The 16,700-nt window shown below is 30.1% G+C and overlaps 2 pseudogenes; both read right to left on the bottom strand.

The window, feature by feature from the left end:
* Positions 1-1,456: 1,456 nt before the first annotated feature.
* On the bottom strand, positions 1,457-3,289 carry LOC150035844 (uncharacterized; annotated as a pseudogene).
* Positions 3,290-4,446: 1,157 nt separating this feature from the next.
* Positions 4,447-5,538, bottom strand: LOC150035843 (uncharacterized; annotated as a pseudogene).
* Positions 5,539-16,700: the final 11,162 nt, after the last annotated feature.

Genomic DNA, 16,700 nt, shown 5'->3' with positions numbered 1-16,700 from the left:
AAAATACTAAAATAAACAATTTCATTCTTCTATTACTCATATCTATATGAACGATTCCAAAATTTACAAGACCAATCATACAACAGTATATACTCTATCAACCCACCCCAATATATGATAATTCCAAAATTCTAAGACCAATCTATATGTGTATATGTGTTATGTTTTCCAAAAATCACAAGACTAAAATTCTATCCTCTGCCACACATTTCTTTGAAGTATATAACTTATAATGGCTGAACAAAATATTTACACAAAAAAAGTTTTGGGCGTTCCCATATAGCCACATACACAAAATTTATAGGAAGTTCATCAGATATAGCGACCTAAATATTCAACCCATTCACGTGTACTTCATCCAATTCAAGTTGCGAGTACGAGCTCCTTGTATCAATCTATAAAACATAGAAAGTGAAATATACATGTTTATTTACTATTTACACTATCTATTATGCTACAATATATATAAGTAGTTTAAAGTCATACCGCATATGTGATAATATTCTTCTCTTAGTCACGATTTCTCGCATATATCTCATAACATAATATCCACATTCGACAGTTCCCACTTGTAAAGGACACTACAATACAAAGCCAATAATTAATACACATATCATACAGATGCATTAAATAAACATCATTCTATTAATTTTTTCAATGATTTTATACTTACCTTTACTATTTTCCAGAATGTGGTTTTTCGAGTTTTTTGCAAATTTTTTTTAGACTGAAAACTGGTCGTTGTCCTACATTCTTCAAATAGTATAGTATAATATTCAGAACGAAATAAACTTTACACAAAGAAAAAAAAAACACTCAAGCAAAGTTAGCTTACATATTTGTTATATATTTGATATCTTCTCGTGAACTTGTTCTCAATGAGTCAAGATAGTACACCACATCATCATACACATTGATAACAATTAACGATCAATAATTACTAAAAAAAATACACAACTAATTAGTATGGAACATGATAGTAGCTCATTACATTAAGGTTGAACAGAGTACAAAGAGCCTTCAAATACAATGATCTCAACACAATTCTACATTGGAACAAAACAGGAAAAGATAGAACATGAGTATAAGGTTCTGAACATGAGTATAACTAATTATACTTACCTGGGATTATAAGGAGCAATAACTAATTGACCGTGTTCAGAAGCCATTAATCTACTACAAACCTTCCGAGCTCTAACTTCTCAAGTATTTTGGCCCGCTGATGTAAGAGATGGATCTACAAAAATATACTTCGACCCTTTATTTGAATCAACAATGAACGAGTGTAGGTACCTACAATAATAGATCAAGCATATTAACTTATTACTAATTAATAAAGTGATAATATATCATAAACAAATAACATTTACTACACGATATAAGCCACAATTGATAAAGTCTTCACTTTTTGCATGCTACAAAACTCGATCACATCTTCTCGCAGAATATAACTCTTTCAGCCAAAACCAAAGAGCTTAACAGGTAGTTGGAAGAAAATACTAGTACCATCAACCATTAGTTTTTCAGCATACCTAAGAAGAGACTTCAAGGATATTGATAAATTAGATGGTGCACTAGTAACTTCATTCTCTTTCGGCATCGTCTTTGAAGCTTTTTTCTAGTACAATGAAGATAGAACATGAGTAAAATGTTCATTCCTAAATAAGATAGAAGAACATGGGACTTGTACAATTCACCTTCAAGATTGGTGGTACACTAACAGCAATCACTTCCTCATCTTTTCCTGTATTCTCTAAAACTTTCTCCTAAAACCACCAAGTTATAATTTTATAATAGTAAATTTACCTCATAATACAATTCACCTTCAAGATCGATTGTGCAGTAATAGCTTCCATCTCCTTCACCTTCTTCCCTTCCTCATATGCGGTTGATGTACTAACAACTTCCTTCTCCTAATGATATAAATATAACAATACAAATTAAACAAGTTAAAAATTATTATAACTAATAGTTGTAAACTTAATGCATTTCATTCACCTTCTTCCCTTCCTCAATCTTTTGGATTTTATTCTTGGAGCAACTACCATGCTAAGATCTTGGCGTGTTTTGAATTTGATCTTCCAACTTCTTAATGCGCTTACGAAGTGTTTCAGTTTGATCAATATTTTTTTGTGTGTATCCTCTCTTTTCGTTGTATGGAAGTAAACAATATGTGTAATGAAACCACCCACCCCATGTATGCGTCCACCATATTCCGGAGTACCCAAGGCTTGAGTCAAAATATCATTCGATGAATCATTTTTTTAGAAAGTGGATCTTCATTATTTATGATCTCATCCTAAATAGAAATTATATATATTCAATAACACATATAAAATATTATAATGATTTCATGCAAACGTAACATTGGTAATCTTACTATTCGGTTGGCGACTTGTTGGACATCCCCATTGTCATACTCTCCTTTTTTGTTTGTCCGAGCTTTTTTCCACATATTAGCTTGTCCAAAATCACATTTGCTGGACGAAGGTGATTTTTTCTGCATAATAAACATATTGTTAGATATAAGAATATTTGTAAAATAGTTAAACTTAAGAATATTCTTACCATTTCCTCAGCAAGATTCGCATAACCTCTTATGAACATTCGATGATTATACTTGTTCTTGTTTCTTCGTGCTTGTTGTTGATTTCTCACTTTCTATATAAATTTAATAGTTCAAAATAAAAATGACAAGAAAGTGACAAATATTGATGTTCTTAATGAAAAGTTTAATACCTCGAACTCCAGAGATTATCTCGATTTGACAAACTCTTGCCAATGATGTGTTTCATTTATGTGGGAGTACATCAAAGGTGGGTGTAACAAAAGTTAAGGTTCATCCTTAAAAAGGATAATATATTGTGTCATTAAGCAAGACTTGAATTCAAGAAATGCAACTGCCTCAGTTTTGAGAATAGCCTTTTTACTTCTACCATCAATTATGAAAGCACCCTAAACATTTAAAAAAGTTGATTATTCCTTTTCAAGTATAATATTAATATAATATATCCACAAAGGAAAATATACATACCTCAACAATATTTAACAGTTTTTCCTTTAAGTTAGTCAGTATACACTTCCAAGATATATATGTAATCGGGATATGATGATGCACAATAGGTCCAATGAAAGATTTTAACTTATATCCATTGTCTCCAATCGATACTCCATCATCATTATATTCAACCAACCTTTTCTCCCCTACACTCCTAATTTTTGTTACCTCATGCATAATAGTCGGTCCTCGCGTTCGCCTTTTCTTTTTTCTTTTTTTTTGGTATTTCATCTTGCTTCAGTTCCATATTTTCATTGACATTATCCAAAACCAAGTTGCAAGTCCTCATCATTTGCCATCTCCATGGTGTAAGAATTATACTGGAAAATAGAATAGAGTTTAGTTAGGTGTCAGATACAACAAAATTATAAAAATTAATTAGTAAGTGAAAACCCATCCATACATTTACTCTTTAGGAATCCATGTACCTTCACAATCAACTCGTACATATGTTCAAGTGTTCTCATCCAAATCAATTCTAGATTCAATATCTAACATGGCTTTAGGAATTCCTTGACAATGTAGAGCAATATCTCCAAGTTCATCATCATTGTATTGATCCTCAAAATCTCTTTGTGGTGGAGTAAGAACAATAGACCACCGGCCATCACTTGGATCCTCAACATAAAATACTTGTCTTGCTTGGGATGCAAATATGAAAGAATCATTCTTGTGGCCTATTCTATTTAAGTCAACTAACACAAAACCAAGCTCATAAGTTTTTATGCCACCACTGTTCTCAACCCAATCACATTTAAATTTGTAACCTTAAACGTGTTATAATTTAGTTCCCAAATCTATTATATCACCCCATAAAAGGACATATTTCCAATTATAGGAATTTTATCTTTTGAGCTAGATACTTGCATTGTTTTTACAATTAAACTAACCCCACTATTTTGTACACTTTTATTTTCGTCATATGACTTTGTGTGATAGTGACATCCATTAATAATATAGCTATTGTATGTAGTCACAATTAGATGGGGACCATGGGCAATCCACCTCAAATTATGTGATATCTCCACATCTCTCATTTCATGTTCATTTTCAACCTGGGAACCAAAAGGTTACATAATTAAAATGTGAAAAAATGTTATGTTAAATAGTATATTTAATGTTTTACCTTTTCTCGTAACCAAGATATGAAACTTCGATTATGTTCATCTTGAATTCGTTTCTGATTTTTTGATCTACTTGAGAGTTTGTTATTTTAATGTCATCATATGTTTTCTTATGAAGAAAAAGAAAAATGTTCAAATATAATCATTTTCAAATTCATGTATTTAATGAAATAAATGGATCCAAGTCACAATAACTTACTCCATATATGGTTGCACATCAATTGTATTCTCCAAGATATATCGATGAGCTTGGTATAAGAGATCTCATTCAAGTATGTAAGGAACTCCACTTGACAATGGTCTACCAATTTTGGAATTGCCTGAATTGTCTCTTAACTTGTTACATCCAAGTCCAATAGGATCTACTCCACATAAAAAAATCCGAACCAAATTCAACAGCTTCTTCTAATATATAACTTTCAGCAATACAACCTTCTGGACGATGCCTATTCCTCACAGAGTTTTTAATCACTTTCATGAACCTTTCAAAGAGATACATCCATCGTAAATATATAGGCCCACAAAGTTTGACTTCTCTAACAATGTGTATTGTGAGATGCACCATTATTGTGAAGAATGAGGGTGGAAAATACTTCTCTAATAAATATAATGTAATCACAATGTCTTCTTGCAGCTTCTCTAATTATATAACATCTAGGGTTTTGTTACATATAGAATTGACAAAAATGCACAGATGAGTTATCGTATATGTTTTGGTAGCACAGATCTAATGGTAATGGGGAGCAATTGTTGTAAGAGCACATGACAATCATGAGATTTTAGACCATTGAGTTTTAAATCTTCTACTGACACAAGATTTCTAACATTTGAGGAGTAACCTTCAGGAACCTTCATTTCTGATATCGTCTTCAAAATACAACGTTTTTCTTCTCTAGTAAGAGTATAACAAGCAGAGGGAAGGAATACTTTTTTATCCCCATTAGTAGGTGTAAGCTCTGGTCGAATTTTTAAATCAACTAAATCACGTCTAGCATTCAATCTGTCTTTTGTTTTTCCTGGAATATCAAGAAGTGTACCTATGATATTCATGCAAACATTTTTCTCGATATGCATCACATCTAAGCAATGTCTAACATGGAGATGTTTCCAATAAGGGAGTTGGAAAAAAGCAGACATCCTATTCCAACAACCTTTGGTACTTCCTTTTGTGATATTTCTTTTGTTCTTTTTTTTTTCTTCTTCTTTGAAAATCAAGATCTTTAGTTTTTTCAGATACAACCTCCCCAGATAAAGATTCTGGAATACTTCCAAGTTCTCTCTGACCATCAAATGATTTCTTTGACGTCGAAAAGAATGATTTTGTGCTAGACATTTTCGATGGCCAAGGTATGCCATTTTTTCCCTATGTTTCAGGCTTAATGAAGCTGTGTTATCTCCACAAATTGGACATGCCTTATAACCTTTTACACTACATCCACTAAGGTTTCCATATGCTGGAAAATCATTGATCGTCCACAATAGAACTGTTCTTTAAGTCGAATAGTTTCTCTTGATAAGGATCATAACATTGCACACCACTTTCCTACAAAAGTTTTAAATCATCAATCAATGGTTCTAAGTTATCCCAATGTCATACCCTGGTTGTTTTGGACCTGAAATCAATATTGATAACATCATAAACTTTCTTTTCATACACAACCATGGAGGAAGATTATAAATGAGCATCACAACTGGCCAACAACTATACTTAGAGCTCATATAACTATGTGGATTTATTCCATATGCTGACAATGCTAAACGAAGATTCCTAGGTTCAGAATTAAAGTCCGGCCACATGGTGTCAACTAACTTCCAAGCTAGGGAATCTGCAGGATGGCGTAATTTATCATCCATTTCTCTCTCATTAGCATGCCAAGTCAGGTTTTTAGCACATTCAATACTTCTAAACATCCATTGAAAACGTGATATAGAAGGAAAATACCACATTATTTTGGCAAGGATTTTCTTCTTCTTATTTGTATCTTTACCATATTTCCACCTTGACTCACTACATTCAGGATACCCAATTGCATTGACATATTCTTTTCGATAGAAGCAACAATCATTAGGGCATGTATGAATCTTTTCATATTCCATTCCTAATGTACCTAATGTTTTCTTTGCTTCATACATTGATGTAGATAGGTCATTAGTAGAAGTAAGATACCCTTTAATTCTTTTAGTAGTTCTGAGAATCTAATGTCACTCCATCCATGTCTAACTTTTAAGTTATACAACTTCACTAATGTAGACAACTTGGTGAACTTTTTGCACCCTCCATACAATGGCTTCTCAGTTTTATTAAGCAACTTTTCAAATCTATTGGGATCTTTTGAATATTGCTCATGAGCAATTTCAACCATTTCTTTTATATTTCCAACATCATTCTCTTCATACCTATACTCAGAGGATTTTCCATGGGAGGATGAATTAGGAAGTTCCTCACCATGCCAAAACCAAATCTTATAACTTTCATCAATTCCATTAAAATATAAATGATCTCTAATATCATTGCTATTATGTCTTTGACAATTTCCACATTTTAAACAAGGACAACGTATAGTAGTATTGTTTGTATTGGAAAATCCAAATTTGATGAAGTTTTCCACACCTAACTCAAACTCTTTAGATAATCTACTTTTTGTCATCCATGATTTATCCATACTTATAATAAGCTAATATTGGAACTACAAAAAAATATTACAATAATTCAAATTAGATAACTCATACAACTTATAAAATTTGTATGAAATTGATATTTATAGATAACTTAAGAATCTTTAATCGTGGAAGGTGATTGAAGACATTGTTTTTTTTTAACCTAACAAATTATATAAAATAAAACACGATTTAATATAAAATCCTCTTTTGTTAACTAAACACTTGAAAATTTATTAATCAGAAATAAAAATCCATAAAATGAAGCAACTCAGCAAAATTAACATCTAAAACATAAACAACCCACCAAAATTTGGTCCAAATAATCAAACATTATATTTCAATAGAATAACAAAAACCCATAAAACCAAGCAGGTGAGCAAAATGTCAGCAATAATAATAATAAACAACCAATCTAATCTAATCACAACACTCCAACCAAACTCAAAAGTCCAAACTGCATCCTCAAACTAAAAAAAAAAAAAAAAAAAAAAAACAAAAAAAACATACACATAACAAATATATACACATTTCAACTAAAAAAGCATACACATAACAAAAATGTAAACTAAAGTTCTAAACTCAGTTTTTTAATTTAAAAAATATTAAAAAAAATACTTATTCATGGCTGCGAACGATCCCAACGGAGACAACACAATAAGTGGTAATGGTAGATCTAAGCGACAGCGGATGATGAAGAACCTTAAACGGCAGCGAACGACCCACCGAATAACAAGAACCCCAGCGACACCACAGACCGACGACCATGGACGGACAACACCATTGATGGATGATGACCACGGACGACGACATGATCGATAGATCTCAATGGCAGCGGAAGACCCTCTGGATAACAAGAGCCCCAGCGGAACCACGGACGGACGACACCACGGATGGACGACCACGGACAGACGGTGGACAACCACAGACGGACGACATCAGATTCGCACGGTCAAGCTTGGACGACGGACAACCTTTTGCACGACCAGGGTTTAGGGTAGGAGAGAAATGCGGTGGCTAGAGAAAATGAAATGATAAATTTAGGGCTTTTCATTAAAGTAAGAAAAAAATACATTATTAGGCAATTTTTTTTTATATATATTTTTTCTTGACATGAAAAAAATGTCAAGTCAGAGCTTATACTTGACACATGAAAAGTGTCAAGTAAGACCTTATATTACTTGACACGAAAATCGTGTCAAGTAAAGTTTTGCGTGAAAATATCTAAAATATTCCGTCAATCTTCGCTTTTTTAATCCTTTTACTTGATATTTTTTTTGTCCAAAATCATATTACTTGACGTGTTTTCCATAGAAATGTCAAGTAATTTAAAACTACAAGTGTCAAGTAATGTAGATTTTGTAGTATGGAGTGTACAAGATTTTAAAATCTATGCCACCATTTATATGAACGAGCGACAACTCCAAAATAAGAGATTAAGGTTAGATTTCAAAACGACAAATTCGGATTCTCATTTTCACTTTTTTATTTTTGTTTGTATTACATTTTGGAGAAAATGTTAATGGTAGTGGAATTTCATTTTATTTTGGTTAATTGGACGAATTTTGCAACTTACGTTTTGTAGGTGTTGAGAGACGATGGATCTACAACTTTGTTAATGTTTTAGAAAGTGTTGGAGTAAGAAATTGGTTCTTGTTTTGTTTTTTTAGATGCACATTTTTATTGGATTATAGATTAATTTTTTGTAGAAAGATGAAGCATTGGTATAGTTGGATATTGGCATTCCCGTGTCGTTACACGACAACAATATATATGCATTGGTTTGTTAAAATTCATATTTAGTTATTTCTTAATCTATTCAGTATATAAAATAGGCTAGAAGGAGATAATTCTTATATATCTATGTTGTATAATTCTTATATATTGATTTGTCCTTCTATTTTTAGTAAATTTCTATGTTATCATTTGTCATGAGCCTTTTGGAGTGTAGGTGTCCATTCGAAAGACAATAGATGTGATTTTTCTATTTTTAATTCATAAAATAGATTTATATATTTCAAAATCAAAGTTTTATGTCAAATAGGTATAATTGGTATTGGCGCAACAACTCTTCAAGTGTGTTTGATGAGCACCAATTAATGTTATTAAAACCACTTGGATATCACTATTTGAAGGGTGGTGGTTATACATCGAATAAGTGCTTTCTTTCACTAGGTGTGAATTGCATATATAAAATGTAAAAGAAAAAAAATTAAGTTGTGTGATTATGTTCTTAATTAAAATAATATTTTTTATAATGAGAAAACTTTGAAAGTAAATAAAGTAGATTTATATATAAAAAAAAAGTTTTGAGACCTAAATTATAAACATTTGCATAAATTAATTATGGATATTGAATTTTTATTTAAAAATTAGAATAAAAGTTTCAAAACAATTAAGAAATTTGGGACTACTATATTCCAAAAGGAAATGATTAGTAAAAACTTTAAATGTATTGTATTGCTTTTTAAAAATTAAATATAATTTTAATTTTTGAAAATATACTGTGGTAAATTTTTTCATAAATTTTTATGAAGATTAAATCAAACTTCAAATAATATTTAGTTGTGAAAAATGATCTTTAAATAAAAGGGATTATTGTAATTGGTAGCATTTGTAGGAATAATAACTATATGTATAACATCATTTAAAAAAAATTGTAAATATAAACAAGTCTATCAACGATAGACTTCTATCATTGATAGACTCCCAAGTCTATCAGCGATAGACATCTATGGTTGATAGACTCTTACTAGTGATATGGTCTATTATTGATAGATTTCTATCAATAATATGGTCTATCACTGATAAACTATTTAAATTTGGTTATATTTGCAATTTTTTTACATTATCTTATATCTCTTAATACTTTGGGTCTAATGTCTATATTTGCAACTGTCCCTAAATAAATACTAAACATCTTTTTGTTACTTTGAATTAAAGTTACAAGACTTTACGGGGCTATAAAGGAGAATTTTACATACTATTTAATTCTTAACTTTTTCATAAAATGTTGTTTTTTCATTCTCTTAAAATAGTTGCTAATATTCAAAAAGTAACGGACAAAAATTTGATTGATACTGTATCATAGAGAATAATTTATCTATAAAAAATGATGATATGAAAATAAAAATGGTTACATTTTCTAACTCTTAATAGATTATGATAATTAAATAACAATAAATAATGATTTGTTTAGTAAATGTTAGAAAATAACTATATTTTATAATTATTATTTTTAATAAAGACTACAAGTTTTTAAAGCTATTTGTTGGTGAGTAAATTTTTACAATAAACCATATTTGGCCTATAACTATTAGAACATCCAACAAGTGTTTCCATTGAGTGAATAATACCCGAGTCCTAAAAACTACAAAAAAAAAAAAAAAAAAGAAAAGAAAAGAAAAAAACCGTTTCAAATAAGTTATGATTAAAAAAATAAAAGAAAGTATCTAATAAGACCCAAAGCTAATGTTATATATAGCCTGCTTGATAATTAGATATTTGTAAGATAATATTTTTTTGAGCTAAACGTAAAGTTTCTTCAAATAATATTGTTGTTAAACGTACGCTACTCAAGCTATTAGATTCATGACGTAAGATATTACCTACGGAAGCGAAAGAGAAGTTAAGTAGTGATCAACAAGAAAAATTTCACTACTACCATATTATAGTATAAAAAATATATAAGAGTCGATGTGGAGATAAGACCCTCTCCCAATTGAATCTACATCTAACGGTTAAATGGCAAAATTACGTGTATTTAAAGAGAGAGATTTCAATAACCTAACCAATCCTCCCACTTTTATTAGACTAGCAATACAACATCTTTAGTCTAAACGAAACCCATCAACTCTCTATTGAGTTATTATTACATGTGTAAACAATCAAAACATTGAAGAAATCAAATATGTGGTCATTTTGGGTAGAAAAATAGGGGAGAGTGGAGAGAGATTTTACATCATTTTTTGTCCCAAGGGTACAAAAATTCAAACTTCCTGTCAGGAATATTTGTCAAGAAAAATCCATCATTGGTAGCTACCCACTTGCAACTTTCATAGTTACATCTGTATTCAAGCCATTCCCCTCTCTCTGGCCAAAAAACCTCAAATGAAGTATGTCCATTCAAACTACTAAAATTGCACCAATACAATGTTGTTTGCCAAAAGTTTTCTTTGAAACTCCAAGAGTATTGACCTTTAATGTTGATCACATGTTCACCCAAATCATCATCATTTGATTTGCAATGAGCCAATAGAGTTGCATTTGTTTGGTAATTGTAAATTGTTACTAGCCATTTGGAACCTACTCCTTGTTTCTTGGAGCCTGCAAAACATGTGTTAATAAAAATGTTTGATTCCAAACCAAACAATAACAAGATAAAACACAACTTGGTTAAAAGCTTCATTTTTCTTGGAGTTCTTTTGTCAAAGATTTCGAAAATTTTGGTTTTACTTTATTATATATAGGCCAAATAACTTTGTGTTAAACAAGCTCTAATGATAATTTGTTTAGGAGGGTTATTATATATTTAAGGTCAAATATCTCGTCAATGCAAACTGTTTAATTTTATGAATGTTTTTTAGGTTGGATCCAGATATATTTTATTTCACATATTTTCTCCTTAATTTGGATAAACAATCATCTCTGTGCTTTTTAATGGAATAGGTAAGTAAAGCTGTGTTATTTGGTTTTTAAGGATGCAATAAAAGAAAATACAAACTAGGTCATTGCATTTTCCATATATCTTCTCCTTAATTGGAGTCAATTATCACAATGGAAATGGAAGGAATTTCATAATAGTTAAGTTTGGCTGGATATATGCGACTGATATATATTGTAACTCTTTGAAGAAGACTGAAAATGAAAGTTTTAGGAGAAAGAAAAAAAGGTCATACACTTGGTTGAAATGAGTTTAGCTTAGCAATAATTGGTATGTACTCCCTCCTTTGAGATCGAATATCCAATCTTTCATCCCTACAATTATTGTACTCGAAAGAATAAATTTCTTATACCCACTCCATAATAGTTTTCAAAAAATAATAAAAAATCAAAATATTGACAAAAAAGTCAAATGATCAAATCTCTACCTCGCATATTAAACTCAAATAGAATAAAAAGAACTCAAGATTATAACTGATCAAAGATGTACAAAAATGAGTATTGTTAAGGTAAGATATTGTTCAAATTTGTTACCATACATTGTTATGCTGAAAATTAGCAAACAAGGATCCCTATACTTAGGCTTATTTATACTTTCCTTCTTTGTGATTCCTTTCGTGTATATGTACCTCTTGAATCATCTTTGTAAAATAGACAATTACACTAAATAATATATAGAAATTAACATGATATTAGTCCGAAAGTTTTCAACTCTAGCCCCTGTCCGATCTTTGCCTTTGATTCGACCAGCCGTCGCAACTACCACATGCTCCACCTCTGAGTTTGTCCAAATCAGACCAGTTCATTCATGCCGACCAGCTCTCATCAGTTCATGTCCGACGCCCAGATCTAGCACGCCGACCCTTGGATAGATACATTATGAGTCACTTCCATGCAAAAATGGTGCATTTCATGGTCATAAATTTATTAATTATCCTACAACTGAGTGTAGGTATTGTCATAAATATGGTCATATTTTGGATAGTTGTCCTACTCGTTCACCTCGACTCTTGGATAGATACACGAAACCAAAGAACTTATCTAACTATATTTCATCATCTATTATTGTTGCTGCCTCCTTCTCTAAAATACCTTCTCCTCTTAGGTTTCCTATTGATAACGTTATAGACTTATTCGTAAAGGTAATTTTCTCAAATTCTTTTACCTTCGCAACTAAATTAGACAGTTCTTGACTTCTTGATTATGCTTATTGTAATCACATGACCTTAGATATCTCACTTATATCCTTCCACCACTTTTGCTCTATATATCTCTGCCCTCCATTTATTTTACTGATGAAAATTGCATGTCTGTTTCCCATATCAGTAATATTATTAGCCAAACCTTATATCTTCTCAATATCTATCATGTTCCCAATCTCAATTTTAATCTTGCCTCTATCAGTCGATTATGTGATCTCGGTTTAACTATTTGTTTTTCTCCTAATGATTGTTAGGCTCAGAATCCGCAAACGGGACAAATAGTTGGTAGGTGTGTTAAAAAAACTTTGATGACCCGAAAAAATTGATCAACCCCACTCAACCCATATGGTTTAGGTTGGATTATTAATTCATATGGGTTGGATTGGATTCAAATAAATGTAAACATTATGGGTTGGGTTGGTTCATAGGCTCACAAAAAATAACTCGAGCCAACCTGAACTCATTATTAATATTAAAAAGTATTAATATTAATAAAACTTTATGGGTTGGATTGGTTCATGAGTTGGTTCATGTTTTTTTGTACTTTCAATACAATTATATAGACATATATTTATTTTAATTTCACTTCATTTCATGATTTATTTTTAGATTATTTATTACCCACCAACAATTTTAAATAGTTCTTTTTAATACTATGGAAATAAAATTTTCACTATATAATTAAAATTAGTTTGTTTTATTTCAATAAGTCAAGATATTAACCATTTTTTTACATATTAACATGTTACTTCTTTTTAAAACAAAATTTTAAATAATGACCCAAGTAACCCGAATGGACGAGACCCAAAATTTTTAGAGTTGTGTTCATTATTTAATAAGGGTTGTTTGAGTTGAAGAGATTTATAATATGAACGATTGGGATGGGTGTAAATAGTGTTGCAACCCAATCCAACCCAACCCACGAACACCCCTGATAGTTGGTACGGGGCACAAGGTAGGACGATTGTTTGAGCTTACTTATCTTCAGCTTTTTATTTCTCAATCTATCTCTATGCATGTTCACCTGACTCTATTATATATAATAGCACCCCTGTCTTGATCATGGGTTCTTAGAAAATCTTCCTAAGTTAGTTTCTATTGGCAAATCAAATAATGTTTCATAACTCACTTCGACTGTTTAAATTGTAAACTTGTGAAACAACTTGCTTTATCTACTATAAAAAAAAAAAAGACACATATGATAGCTTTGGAAAAACACTATTATAGGTCTTTAGCATTTTATACAAAGTTCAGACAAGACATATTATAAAAAATATAGAGCCTTTTATAGCGTTTTTAAAATGCTACAAAAAATCTAACTTTTTTCTAGCATTTATTTATATGCTATTAAAATTTTTCTTTGATAGCACTTAGAAAAGCTATGAAATGCTCGACTTTTAAGAACATTTTAGCTATAAAGACATTCTCTAAATAGCATATTTGATCTTTGTAAAATGGAAGATAACATTTTTAAAATGTTATAAAATTATTTTTATTGCCAAAATATATGGTTGTCATTTGTCTATTATAACATTTATTTAATGAAAGCAATAAGCCTTCAAATGTTTAATTTTTTCAATTTTTTACAAACTTTTTATAGCTTTAGAATGCTTTTAAATGCATCATTTATAATTTCTCATATATGTTTATATTGCTGTTAGGGTTGGTTGCACAAATAACAATGATATACAAAATAATAAAAGATGTAGCACAAGGATAAAAATATTAAAGATATGGCAAAAAATTAGCGTCAGATATCATTGATAGCAACTATCAGTAATAGACATATTGGTAAATAACTAAAAAGCCCACTCGCAGCCCACCATTTCGTGTTTCTTCTTTTGATTTTCTCAAATTGAAAGTTATCACCGATAGCCATTGATAGCTATTATCAATTGCTATCACTGATAGCTTCTATTAATGCTAACTTTCAATTTGTAAAATATTAAGACAACCTTACAATAGTAACACTTGAAATATTAACTTTCAATTTACTATCAATTATCAGTGGCTATTGTTGATACACTTTCATCAATCGGAATCAAACTCGAAATATTAACACTTAAGGGTATCAATAGCTATCAATGATAGATTTTTATAAGTAGTTATCAACATTTAAAGGAAACTATCAACTATCAACTTTAAAAAATTAACATTTAAAGCTATAAGTGATAGAAGTCTATTAATGAGAGGTCTATAACTGACTATCACTGATATCTACCTAAGTCATATCACCAATATCATTAATATCATTCATTTAATAGATATATACCTAAGTTATATAACTGATATACAGATATCGCTTATAACTTCTATCATTGATAGCTTCTATTAGTGACTATCATTGATAACTTCTATTAGTGGCTATCAACGATAGCTTTTAATAGTGGCTATCAATGATAAAAGGTACAGATAAATATAACATAATATCACTAATATTATAAACATTATACTACAGATAAACACAACATATTTAAAAGGTACCTTGAAATGCTTCTTTGTTAGACAAAATGTATACAAATATCAATCGACAACAAGATTTATATATATTTCTATCTTCGTTTCTATAAAATTAAGACTTTTTTTTTTTATTTAGGTCTACATCAATACTAGACATGTCTGATTTGAAATTTTCTAAATTTAGATCTACAACAATGTTTGACATTTTTATATTTAACTTTTCCATAACAAATTTACAACCTAACCATCTTGGTCTATTTTTTTCTTCTTCGGAGTTATAATAAGAACCACACAACAAAAAGTGTAACAAAAAGGAAAAAAAAAAAGAGAAAAAGAATAGATAAAAGTTATCTTTTATTTTTAGATAACTTATTTGAAGATATCTTATTTCGAGAAATTCTTATTTTTCAGCCTTCTAAAATGATCCTAAAGAAGTGTCAGACTCTCATGGGGGAACGAAATCAAATTTATTTAGAGAGTCATTGAACAAGTAAAAGCCGTAGACTTTTAACTCTCCAAATTCAATTTGAATATGTGCAATGATCTAAAAGCCATGATTTTGTCTCTCACCAAAAAACTTCAAATGTAGCATGTTGTTGTTTATTGCGGGAGTTGCACCAAAACAACGTTGTTCCAAAAACTTGAATTTCCACTCATATATATTTTCGATGTCGATGACTAGCTCACCTGAAATCATTAGTGCATCCGTAATTTTGTCACACACATTGTACTCAAATTCAATTTTAAAAAATACTCAAATCACATATTCTTTTATCTACAAACTTGAAAGTTAGTTTTAATTTGTAGTCATCAAATTTATAAATGTTTATTTTGACCATTCAACTTTCACATCTAATCTATTTAATTCTTCATCTTTTACAAAATATATATTTTCATTTTAACAAATGAATAAACTAGTTAATTTGGTTTTGTGAGCACTAAATAGGCAGATAATAAAAGATCTGTTCGGTAACCATTTGATTTTTTTTTTTTTTTTTTTTTTTTTTTTTTGGAATAGTTAGCCTACAAAACACTATTGTTATCCATTGGTTTCTTGTTTTTTTTTTTTTTTTAGAATTTCTCTAAGAACTCGTGTATCCACTTAAGGAAGACAAAAACATGACAGAACAATGGTAGAAAAATAAATACGCACAATTTTGAAAAACAAAAAGTAAAAAACAAAACGATCACACCTTGCATTGTATTTTTATAACAATCCTAAAATGCAAACAACAAAACACAAAAATCAAGTGTCTATAAAACTTAATTTTCAAAATATAAAACCTAAAAACCAAATAGTTGTGAGAGTTTTGAACCTAACTTAGATGACCAAACAGAATGCACAAACAATCAACAGAATAAATCGAAAACAATAAGAACGAACACCAAGATATATAGTGGTTCGACAAATTTGGTCTACATCCACTTTGAGAACTAGTTTGAATCAATTTTATTACGAGCAATGAGGAATTTACAATTACAGATAATCAACATTAATTACCAATCTGTAATTTGATACCCACTAATATAGAGATC

This window comes from Benincasa hispida, chromosome 5 (genome assembly GCF_027475165.1).
Source record: "Benincasa hispida cultivar pf3 chromosome 5, pf3_genome.v1.1, whole genome shotgun sequence".
NCBI lineage: Eukaryota > Viridiplantae > Streptophyta > Magnoliopsida > Cucurbitales > Cucurbitaceae > Benincasa > Benincasa hispida.
Note: the sequence above shows the minus strand (reverse complement) of the source record. Positions and strands in the feature narration are given on the sequence as shown.